Source organism: Nesoenas mayeri (genome assembly GCF_963082525.1).
Source record: "Nesoenas mayeri genome assembly, chromosome: 2".
Classification (NCBI taxonomy): Eukaryota; Metazoa; Chordata; class Aves; order Columbiformes; family Columbidae; genus Nesoenas; species Nesoenas mayeri.
Window position 1 is genome coordinate 84608476 of NC_137543.1, and position 12963 is coordinate 84621438.

Here is a 12963-nt window from a genome sequence, read left to right on the forward strand (position 1 = left end):
CAAGAAAGGTAGACCCAGAGATGGTAGTCAGGTTCAACCAAGTGCCCAGATAACAAAACAAGTTCATAGCAATGAGGAGAACACTCTATCTGAGGGTCACATTCAGGATCAGGTCTGATGAGGGTAAACTGGGTTCAGATGCAGCCCAGTGATCACTCAGCAAGTCCATGTAACGAGACAGGTCTGAGGTCAAGTTGAGAAGTCAGTCCAGAGTTCAGTTATCATGACTGTAAATTCTTTTATAATTAACTTTTAAAAAATTGTCTTTGAATAAAGTCACAAACGCACAGTTTTATTTGATAGTTTTCTTCTCAGCTATCAGCAGCCTAGAAAATACACACTTTAAGCAGTCACAAAGCATTTTTTCCTGCCTACAACATTACTCTTACATTAACAACAGTCAGATTCTAACTGTGAGGTCATCTGTTAATCTAAACTCATATAGTCTACCTTATCCTTCCTATCCCTTGCCAAAGGGCCATCTACTATTCAACATTATCTCCAACCAATTTTGGCCTGTCTCAGAGAAAACAGCTTGCAGTGACAGATGTTCTAAAACCTCTCAGAGTAGAAAGTGTCAATGCATACGTCTTGTTGACATTAGAAAATTCTGTTTATGTCTAATGTTTATCTTTCTTCATGGTGTTAATTTCACTAGTCCTTGTACATGTGTATAGATAATGTGTTTTATTTTCTTTCTCTGTCTGCTGGCAGTAGTTTTGAATGCATCCAAAACCAGTCAAAAATTCAGCTACCCATTTGTAACTCTGCCCACTCTTCCATTCTGATGCCTAGGCTTCTCTATCTATCTCCAGTTATTTCACGTTTTATAATCTTTCCATATTTTCTAGACCTCTGATTATTCTCCTTGATCTCCCAGGGACTCTTTACAGTTGATCCATATCTTCCTCCAAGTGCAGTGTCTAAAACCAACTGAGTATTCCATATGAGGCTTTAACCTTGTTCAGTGGTGTGGAAGAAGTAGTCCACAAATCCTGCAGACTTTTGCAAAATAAGCCCAAACAGATTTTTACACACTCACAATCCACATCCATATACTGTGCAGGATTCCCTCCAAGGATGCTCTATGTCAAGGACATGACTTAAAAATTGTTTAAGAAGAGAAACCTTAACTTAGCCAAGTTTATTTCCAGGCTTTATTTAAAACCAGCCAACTAAACAAACAAATCTACATTTACTGTACTTGTCATTAGAGTGAGCCAATGTGCTAACAAACACACTTGTATTATTCTTTTGAGCAAATACTTTCTTACAAACAAAAAACCTCAACTTTCTTACAACCTCAGACTTGTAAGAAACTTTCCCGAGCAGAGACAAAGAATGAAAAGTTTCAGCATACACACATGTTCATTTTTCATGTTGTGATCAATTAAACATGTTAGGCTTTGATGGATGTCTTCATACAAATTTAACTCTAGAGGCTGTTATATTAATAGTTCAGATTTCTTTTCAAATTGCAGCTTCACAGCCTTGCTTGACCTTACATTTTATATCTGCATTGCATTGTCTGCCATTATTAAGTTTTAAAAATAGTATTAATTTTTTTCTTCCTTTCTGAATGTCAGCTTTCTCTTGATATTGTATACTCTCAATCTGATACATCGCCACTGTTGTTTTGACATGTCAGACATACAATGCCACCTGAAACAATTAAGTGCTTCTGTGCTCCTGCATAAATAATTTGCCTTTATCACAATGGATTGAAGAGGCACTGCATTACTTGATACAGTGTTTTATGCACTGTTGTTAAAACATCACATTTACATTTATAAATGTTCACTCAAGTGACCTTATATTTCAGAAGTTATTGACTTAATAAAATTGTTTTGCCCATTAGGTGCACCAAAGCACCCTTCTTAACATAAGGAGGTGTTAAATGCAACTGCTATGCAATCTACTTTTTATTTTTTCTTAGTTTTTAATTAAAAGTGAGGAAGAAGGAAAACAATAAAGAGAAGCAGCCCATTCTTCTGCTCCATTGTGCATGACAACATACTCTGTTAAAAAACAAAACAGAACAAACACAAAAAAACAAAACAAAAACCACATACATACACAAACCCCTAAACAAGTGAAAAACAACAAAAAACCACCACAAAACCGAAAACCAACCAACCAACCAACCAAAAAAAAACCCAGTAAACCACAACTAAATGTTACAGAAAGTAAAGCTTTTACTGTGCTAGGCTATTATTTTGTCCAATAGGGCTGGAACAGGTTTCCTAGAGAGGTGGTAGATGCCCCATCCCTGGAGATATTCAAGTTCAGGTTGAACAGGGCTCTGAGCAACCTGATCTAGTTGAAGATGTCCCTGCTCATTGCACAGGCATTGGACTAGATGACCTTTAAAGGCCCCTTTCAACCCAAACTGTTCTGTGATTCTATTCTATAATTCTATGATTATTGATTTTGAAGTGGGGAGAAAACTATTACAGAAAACTAGTTACTACCCTGACAAGCATCAACAAAACTAGCTGTAAAGAGCTGGCACCTGGTTCACTCTTCATTTTAAATCCCTGCTTAGGTAAAACCCATAGAACTATAAAATCACAGTGCATTCCAAAAAAAAAAAAAATAATCCTCACAGCACCAGCATGTTTGAGCAAGGTCAGTCATGCACTGCTAAGTTGTGTGGTAGAAATCCAAACATGGGCTGTTTGAAATCAATAGCACAACTGGGTGCTAATGATGCAGTCAGTCTTTTGCAGATTATATTCATTCAAAGTCAATGATTCCAAGCCTTTTCCCCTAAAGGAATGTTCACAATCCTGAACATTTTCTGCAGATCACTGTGCATCAAAAATTATTGAAAAAACTGTGGTGTTGCTCTGATGTATCATTGACCTCAGCATGGAACTGCACCAGATCACCACAGTTAAGAGTCAGAGCAGAAGATAATAAAACTAACATGAATATTATAGAATTTATTTTTCAGTAACTATGGTGTTGGTAAACATTTCAAACTTGTTATATTGTTCAACTATTTCCTTCTTGACTAGTTAGCCATATTAACACTAATGTTCAGTTCAGTAACAATACATTCATTCTTCTATTTTGGTGGTCATATTTTATTTAAGTTAATCATTCTAAGTATTGTGACAGCTTTGGCCCTTCAGCTCCTGGAAAAGACAGAACATAAAAATTTATCACAATTTGTATTCAGCCTTTTTTATGTCCCTCCCCATGGTTAAAGAAACTGCACTCCTCTATTGAGAGTTTGCTTTGCAATTTCAGTCACTACACTTATTTTCTAACAGAATGCCCTAATGCAGTACTCACAGAAACTGAAGAGGCTGTTCAAACACAATAAAAATGAAAAAGCACAAATATTGTGGTGGAAGCACTTGACAATATCTCCCAAAATAGCATTTTATTGTAATGTACAGAAACGCTCCGGTACTACGTCAATGACTGTAATTTCCAATATGCTACATAGCATCAGTGCTGTCAATTCTAGTGACTCCATTGAGTGTTTCATGGTAATTGGTGTTTCCATAAGCATCACATCCTGGAGCAAAGGTATGGATTAAAAAGAAAATGTGTGATCCAAGCAATTCTTCAAGTTCAAAAACTGGAAAGAAGGAGAGTGGAAAGGAGAGAGGGAGGAAAGGAGAGAGGGAGGAAAGGAGAGAGGAAGGAAAGGAGAGAGGAAGGAAAGGAGGGAGAGAGGGAGGGAGGGAGGGAGGGAGGGAGAGAGGAAGGAAGGAAGGAAGGAAGGAAGGAAGGAAGGAAGGAAGGAAGGAAGGAAGGAAGGAAGGAAATGACAGGAGGAAACTCAGTATTTCACAATATTTTTAGACTATGCACACACATGACATTTGGGTTTGTTTTTTTGGGAGGTTTGTTTGTTTGTGGTGGTTTGTTTGTTTGTTTGTTTGTTTTCACTGGAAATAGTACTAAAATTAATTTCAGGGAACTACATCCTCTGAAATGTCCTGTTTTTCTCCAGAATCATTAACAAATTTAGGAACAGATTAAAACAGATTAAACAATACCCTACATATTTTTAGGGAACTATAAACTCCAAATGAGTCTTAATTTCTTGTTATATGTGTCTCAGACAAAAGATAGTAAAAGTGCCTAGAATTACAGGTTCATTTTGTATAAATGTGGTAGCTTAACAGCAGATTTTTATATCTGTCATTTAAGTCCCTGGCCCCTAGGAACAAGTAATTTCTTGTATACACATTAAAAACTAATTTTAACAGTCTTTATAGGTAGGTGAGGTTTTCCACATGGTTAGCTTGAAAAGCAAAACACATGCTGTGGGGATCCACTGATCTCTGATCTTTTTTTCTTTTATTTTTAAATTAATGACTCCCTGCCAACCACTACTATACCACCTTTATTGTAACTGATTCAATAGCATGCGATCGATTTCAAAATGTATATGTTCTTTGAAAATGTTTTCCCAACTCATGCAATATTCATTGTCAATTTGCAGTTTAACAGCTTATGTTTTAAAATGTCACTTTCAATGAATAGAACACACAAACAGAAGAGGCTAGTCTCTTTCTTCCTTCTCTACCACCACCATCTTCTTGTACCCTGTCACTCTTTCTTGTAAGTAAATGAAGTGTTTTTCTCCACATATTCTTGCTTTTTAGCCCTCCAATTATCTCTGAACCATTTCCTACTCAGTACTAAGTTTCTCCATTCTCCAAACAACCACATATAATGTTTTTCTTTCCCCCATCTTTCCCTCAATGACCTTCATCCCCAAGTTCTTTGCCTATTCCTACCAGTAACTTCCGAGCTACACCATTTAATGTCTGAGGTACATACAGGAAAGGAGGAGATGAAGCCACTTATATTAATGACAGTTGTCTTGAGATCATCAGAAACAAATTCAAGATAGGACTCTGGTGGTTTAATGACAGCTGGTAACTAAGTACCATGCAGCTGCTCACTCACTAACCCCCTAGTGGTATGAGGGAGAGAAACAGAATGTTAAAAGTGAGAAAACTCATGAGTTGAGATAAAGACAATATAATAAGTAAAGCAAAAGCTGCATATGCAAGCAAAGCAGAACAAGGAATTCATTCACTACTTCCTACCAGCAGACAGGTGTTCAGCTATCTCCAGAAAATCAGGCTCCATCACACATAATGGTTACTTGGGAAGACAAACGCCATCACTCTGAACATCCCCCTCTTCCTTCTTCTTCATCTAGCTTTATATTCAGAGCATGATGTCATATGGTATTGAACATCCCTTTAGTCAGTTGGAGTCAGTTGTCTCAGCAAAGTTTTACCAAACAAAAAGCCTTATGAGTGTAACTAAAGACGTAACAACTGATGTTTCATTGAATCTGTGTTGGGTCGCTTCTTTCCAGAAAGCTTGCCTTATTTAAAGATTTTAAAGGCAAATATTTATTCCTTCCCTTATTTTAAAGAAATACTTATAGGCATCCACAAAGCAACATTTCTGAGGTAGGTAGTCTAGATATTACGTGACATGCTTGATGACTCAAACATCTAAATTCCTAGTTTTGTATTAAGTAGCAGAAGCTTAAGAACATACATAAGTACTTCTCTAAATTAGGACATTTTTTGTCCAGATAATCAGCAAATGATAGTAGTCTTGGGTAAAACATGAAATATTATCATGTTCCTGTGATTGCAGGCAGCGTACAAGAAATTAACTCAATTGCTTTAATGCAATTTATTTCTCACAATTATGTTGAGAAGATTAGTTCCCTCTTAAAAATTCTCATTACTTATCTACTGTACTTTAGCTTTTTAATCTGATTTTAAAAGGTGAAATTACATTTTATTTATTACAGAGCTACCGGGTTTAATTTTTTAAACAACATTAATACTACTTTTAACTAGTTTCTGTAGGAGAAACTTCTAGCCTTCTAGTTGTTTCGGACTACATAGTTTCATAATCCATTCAACAACTCTCTAGTAAGTATTTGGTCTCTGTTCACACAAAATCAATATGATGTAAAATTGTATTAATATGGCAGAACATGAACTAAGAAGTTATTTTATAGCAGATATGTATTAATATGAGCAGACAAGTATATTTTTCTTCTGTGGCAAAGAGCTTGGTTCTGTTAGCCTTGTTTCATTTTTCTATTGACCCATGTTGTCTCACCTAAATAAACTGCTCCAGTGCTTGGGTCATTTTCTTACTATCCTGTAAAAAGTTGTTAGAGAATATCAGCTTCTTTCCCTTTTGAGGAGATAGACCCCAAGCTTTCTGGCTCCATGTCTTGTCTTCTTCACTGAATGGAAGAAACCAGCATCTCTAGCTAGGATTCTGGCCAGCCCTTCTACTTATCTCATCCTGGTTTCTATTAATGCAGACAGCAGGATTAGTAACAGTATTTTTCAGACCTTGATAGAAAACATCAATAATTTAGGATTTGCCTGGTAACTCAGATGTAATTCACTGTAATGTTTAATGACTTTTTTTATAAGATCATTTTAGGTTAGCTATTCGGCAATATATCAGGCACCCAAACATTTTAATTCATTTACATTGAATCACAGCAAAATAACCATATGCAGCAAGACAAGTAGAAAATAGAATATTTTGAAAATATTTTAAATGCAACCTATGTTGTGCAACTCTCTGTTATATTATATATTCATATATATTAAATCAAGAAAACAATCAAAAGCTCGTATTGGCTCTAGACCCATTCTAGTAAGGTAATGCTTATTGTCAGTTAGTAGAAATAAATTTATTTTCTTTCTCTCTCATCTACAAAAATTTAACTCCTTAATGATGTGTATCAGTTTACATAGGAAATTATCAGCATAAGTGTTCATAGAGAAATATAACTGGCCAACAGAACTATGACTAATTTCTACAACAACAGAAACATTTCTCTACTTCCCTCAAAAATACACTTAGAAAACATATTCAAGGGAAATCCTCATTGTTATTTGCACTCAGGCATGCAGTGTGGACAAATTCATACCCTGTTTCTTTCCAAAGTGATTAAGGAAATTGGCTAAAAATATATAGAAAATCTAAAGAGAATCAGGAAAATAATTTAAGACTTCTATCTTGTATCTAGTGGCACAATGTTATTTCTTCCTCAGCTTCAAAACAGCAGGAAATTAAAATAAACAAAAAATCATCATTATGATTATATTTAGCATGAAAACAATAAATATTACCTCTTCTTATGACAGAAATTTGTAGTTAATTCCTTTGTTCCACTGTCAAAGAATAGTTCTTACTCTAACTTAACAGCATTTGAAAACTTTTTTTCAGGAGAAGAAAATATATGCAGAACAGACTAATATCCAACCAGTTCTTGTAGGTGTTAGTTCGTAAATGCATTACTACCTTGTGTCTTTGATAAACATGGCCAAAAGATTCTTTGTTAAAAAAAAAAAAAAGAGAGAGAGAAGCAGAATTTATCTGGATAATGAGTGTGTCTTTACATTTGGTATCTAGCAGAAGTAAGACACTTCAGATGCTCTTTCTTTTAATATGAAAAGAAAAGCCTGCTTTCTGCTGAAATGGCTCTGAAGCATCTATGCAAAGCATAAGAGAGAGTGAGAAGTCCATTATCCAGTTCACTTTGAAGTCAATCTAAAAAAAACCCACGCACGAAACCAAACCAAACCAAACCAAACCAAACCAAACCAAACCAAACCAAACCAAACCAAACCAAACCAAACCAAAATTTCCCTGCAAATTTGTATTGCATATTGCCACTCCATGGAATGCAGAACTAAATAAAACCCAGGGAGTTTTAGATTCATATTCATATACATGTAATATTCCGATGTTCTTCCTTCAGCTGCCCTGTGATTTTCATACCCTGATGGACTTCTCTGATGCTCAAAATGCCCATTCACTGGTTGGGCAAGGAACAGCCAACTCTGTAGTTAAATTCCATACCAGTATTGGACAAGTATTTTTATGATGATGGATTTTGCCAGCTCTGTGGCCTAAAATCTGTTAGACTTGCATTGGTGATACTGACTTTTTTCCTTTTCCTTTCATCCACTGGTTTTAAAAAGCCTACAGGAACTCAATTAATTGAGACTACTATTCTTCCCTCACATTTCTTTGAAATTAGCACCAGACATTCAAACTTTACAGGGAAGAATTATATGATTAGATGATTTTTCTAAGCCTCACTTTCTTAAGAAATAGCCTAAAGTACATTTTCATCCACAGATGACCTTGGACGCATCACAATTGCCTAAACAGTGTAGTGTCTTAGATTTCCTGTTAGTACGTCATTGTTCCTCATAAAACCAGGCACAGATATTTAAGTTGAGAGGGCTCATGGTTCATTTTAATTTCACATTCAAAAATTAAGTAAGCCTAGTCGCTAAAACTTCAGAAAAGGAAGATGATGATAGTCTGCATATTTAAAACCTCCAGTGAGCACAGGCAAAAGTATAGATTTTTCCCTGTCTTACTAGACTAATTCCTAAAGGATAATTACTAATACTACATCTACCACTGTGTGCAGTGACAATATACCTTTAAAAGAACTACTTCAGCATTTCTTTGCCTAAAGAGAAAGCAGCAAGTTTTAAAATTAATAGCATACTCTACTGAGACTCGAGTGACAGATTCCAACATTGAGAATGTCTTGCAGCAGAAAGCTCAGTAGTTAGACTGTGACGGCGTGGGATGCTTCCACTGGCAGAAAGTGAAATAAGGCAGCCTCCTCACAGAAGAGGAAAAAGGAAATTTGACCTAAGAGTCACAAAGGAACCAGAGTAACAAGTAGCAGTGGGAACACTGCAAGGGTAATAAAAATCTGTTTTGGAGAAAGAACTAGTGTGGAAGAAGAGATATAATATACATATAGGAACAGGAATGGCAAGAAAATTACACAGTACAATATCTATGTTTTTTAAAAAACAGTTGAGGAGAAGAATTTATCCACCTGTTTCCCACAGTATAGGGCATAGCATTATTCCTTTCTAGTGTTTGGGTGATCAGAAACAGTCTTTGTAACTCAGTGATCCTTTGAATAGTATTCAAAAAGCTAACTGATCAAATGCAACAGTCACAGCAGGCCAGCTGCTTCCATTAGCTAATGCTTTGTTACCACCATTCACCAAGCTCATCTGAATACAAATGGTCAGGACCATATTTGTCTAAATATTGCATTTCAATACAGGTTCTAATTTTTTTTTAATTATATCAGATCCACATCCACACTATCTAAGCCTGCTAAGCATCCTTGTCATTTTTGCAGACGTCAGAGAAGTTCTACACAGACCTGAAGTAGAAAACTCTACAATGATTAAATTATAAAAACATAATTACTCAGTGAATGTAAATAAGAATTCCTGAAAAAAAAAACAAAAAAAAAACAAAAAAAAAAACAAAAAAGAACAACAACAACAACAAAAAAAAAAAAAACAAAAACAAAAACAAAAACAAAACAACAAAAAAACACCACTCAGATGAATAACTTTGATTTCAAATACATACTGGAGAGGAACAATATTTTCAGATTATAATGCCCTTCACAAATCTATTCTGACTCTATGATACATGAGTACACAAACAAGAACCAATTCCATTTTGTCACCTTTGGTTTTAAAGTTGCCCATTTTTCCTGTGTAATTTACTTCAGGTTTTGATAGCTGGTCTTCTATATTATTATTTATTATTATTACTTCTTTTGCATCACTCCTTTCAGAAGAGATCTTAAAGTAATTAGGAAAAAAAAAGTTTTGAATATTTATTCTGACAACAGCAATGTAATTATTTTAATGACACAGTTATTTACTTTCTAAAAATTACATGAACATTGTATTGGAGAAATCATAAAAAGGACTGCTTTGCATCTACCAAGTACCATGTAATTACAAAATAATTGCTTACTTTGAATTCTATAAATACCAAGAATTCCCCACCTCTCTTTTTCTTTTAATTTAAAGTTATGTAATAAATGGCTACATTTACAGATCCATTGAAAGTGGTTAAGCTTATCTGTATGCAAACCGAAAGCAAGAGTCACTAGTAACATTTCATATTTATAAAACTCCTTACTACTAAAAGGGGCTGTAAGTCCTTCTAGCTATGCATAAACCAATGCATCACCAGTGACATCCAGCCACTTCTAAATAGGCTGGGCATTTGATGCACTAAAAAGTGTACACAAAGACACAAGAGAGTTATAGCCAAGCACTATGGGACAACCCAATGAATGACCTTTAGCATCTGCAAAAGAATTTGATTTTCAAGGTCTGACAATAAACTGCACTATGTGAATTCCTAAAATCAATGGTGGTGTCTGTTCACAGTTTCAGCAGTGCCTGATTGAGACATCCTGAGAACTCAGAATAGCTTTCAAGAGGTTGCGACAAGTGAAGCATAGATTAATAGAGTAAGGGTGAAAAACACGCTGATCTTTGTGTCGATTTAAATGGATCAATCTGTCAGGGTCTAGAGACAAGGTAAAAGCTTCAGTCATTGCTGATTTTAGAGAACAGATAGTAAATGATACCTTCTGTGCTCAAGTCTAACATTGCCAGGATGAGAAGTTCTAGAGCCAGAAATGAGCTAAAATCCAGAGAGAAAGTGAAAAAATATTATTATAGTTGTCTTTGAAGGAAGAGAGTCATTTTCAATAGAAACTGTGGTATGATAAGCACTGAAAATTTTCAACAATAGGGCACCAATTTAAATGCCGAAGTACCAGCATTTACACTGAAAATCTTGGTATTAACTCAAAAGCATTAGTAGTTGTAAGAAATGTCTCTGTGTGCAGGTCACTCGCATGTTCATGTCCTTAAAGAATAAAGTGCATGACAGTTGTGGCAGTTATAGTTAAGCTTGTGTCCTGGTTTCAGCCATGGTAGTGGTTTTTTTTTGGTTGTTGTTTTTTTTTTTTTTTTTTTTTCTGAATAATTGCAGCATTTTGAATGCAGCATGAGAATACCACTAATAAAATCTATTATTTACAGTTGTTACCTAGGTAATATTTATGCTTAGCTGGGGTAGAAATTATTCTCTTCTCAGCAACTTTCATTTCTTTAGCTTCTAGTATGAGCAAAGTGCTGGTAAAACAGATGTTGATAATTATTGCTAAAGAAACCAAGGACATTCCTCCATTTACCATGTATTTCAAGTGAGCAGGTGTATAATACAGGAAGGAGTGGAGCAGGTTTCCTGATCCTTTTTGTTTTGTTTTGTTTTGTTTTCCCTAGTAAAGCATAAGCTTCTTGCACTTATGGTAAATAATTTGGGCAAGATACTAACAGCAGCCATGTTAGACTGAGGTACCTGACTCCAGGACTGACATTCTTAAATACACTTGATGGCTACACTCAACGGTAGGACAAGGAGAAGTGGAACTCCGGCTCCCAATTTTGGCCTTTCATCTAGTCAAGAGACTTGGTCATCATTATAATAATTCAAGGACTGAGCTATAATTCAGGTTATATCAGGAGTGGGCCTAGAACTGAGTCTAACCATGATCATGAATGGAACAGACTGAGGTGTAACTTTACCAGTGTTTTGGACAATTCTGTCAACAGCATGATGTCTAACATGAGCCTGTAAAAAGAACAACTGATACATCTGTTAGGCACCTAAGCTCATAAGTCTTGAGGAATGCCTAGGTAGTAGTACTTCACTCAGAAAATACTGTCAATACTTTGACAAATTCAAAATCCATACTTGAAGGAGTACAAATAATTTTATAGTAGCACCTATCCACTAACAAAAGTAATCTTTTGAGTATTTATACAATATGCCACACTCTGGACATAAGAAAGTCAGGAAAGTTCAAAATAGAAAGCAAATATCATTTGATAGAGAAGGAATGAGTTGTGTCATATAGAAACTGGCATTAGTTTTATTTAGTTTTTTCCTCCCCAATTTGTGAGAAGAGCTCAGATTTTTTTCAAGACAACAATCCTATGTAAAAACTCTCAGATAATCACAATGTAAGAAAATAGAAAATGCAACTAATAATACTGGACCTACTTAAATTACTTAGACATGTGATTCAAAATGAATACAAAACTACAGGGCTGAGTCCAAGCCTGTGTGAATTAGGACTAAAAGAAATTAAATAATTTTTAAAATATAATAGTTTAAAACTATTTGAGACACACATAATTGAGTGCTGTATAAGATTGTATAAGAGAAAATGAGAATGGTAGAGACAAAAAAGAGGCTAAGAACTAAATAAAACCACTAGTGCAAATGTTAGTGTGGCTGTGCTGCAATTAAGGATAGAGGTAATATGGTTGAATTATAGAGTCTACATGAAACTGTTACAAAATGCATGGCTTTCATATACCTTCAGTTTGCTTTTCTCACTGCTCTTTGCCTTTCAGCTAAATTTCTGTGAAGTAGTTTCTAGTAATCCCAGTGTGGGGCAGTAAAACTCAGGAAGCTGAATCTAGGATCTCTTAATGAAAACAGATACAACAACAACTCTCAGACTGATACACAACATCTCGCTTTCTTGTTTTGGGCCAATCCAACATCTTGAGCAAAAGGTTATATTTAGAGTATGTATAGCCTACTTTACTAGCTGCCAGAGTTTCCTACATTCCAGGGACATGTTACAGAAGAATCAGAATTGTACACAAAATTTAAAGAAACTGTATACACATGGTTACATTTAACTCTCTTCTGCTATATATAAGGTTTCAATAAAGAGGTAATTTTTAATAATTCATTTTATTAGTTCAACTTTTAATTTATTAAATTTTATTAATGCTATTCTACCTCCTGAAAGTTCTTACATGTATTTGAACTTGCTGTCTCGTTCCTATAGCAATTCGCTCTTAGTAGAATAAGAATTTTGTAAATTTGTATGTGATGCATAAAACAATCCTTTTCATTTATGTGGTAGCTTTCTAGAACATCACTTCTATTCCTTAAGTGAGCACAGTAACTTTTAGGTAATGGGTTATTTGAATGTATTCACTAGAGGAGGAAGAAAGATGGGAATGAAAGGAGGTGTTTATGTCATTTTCATTC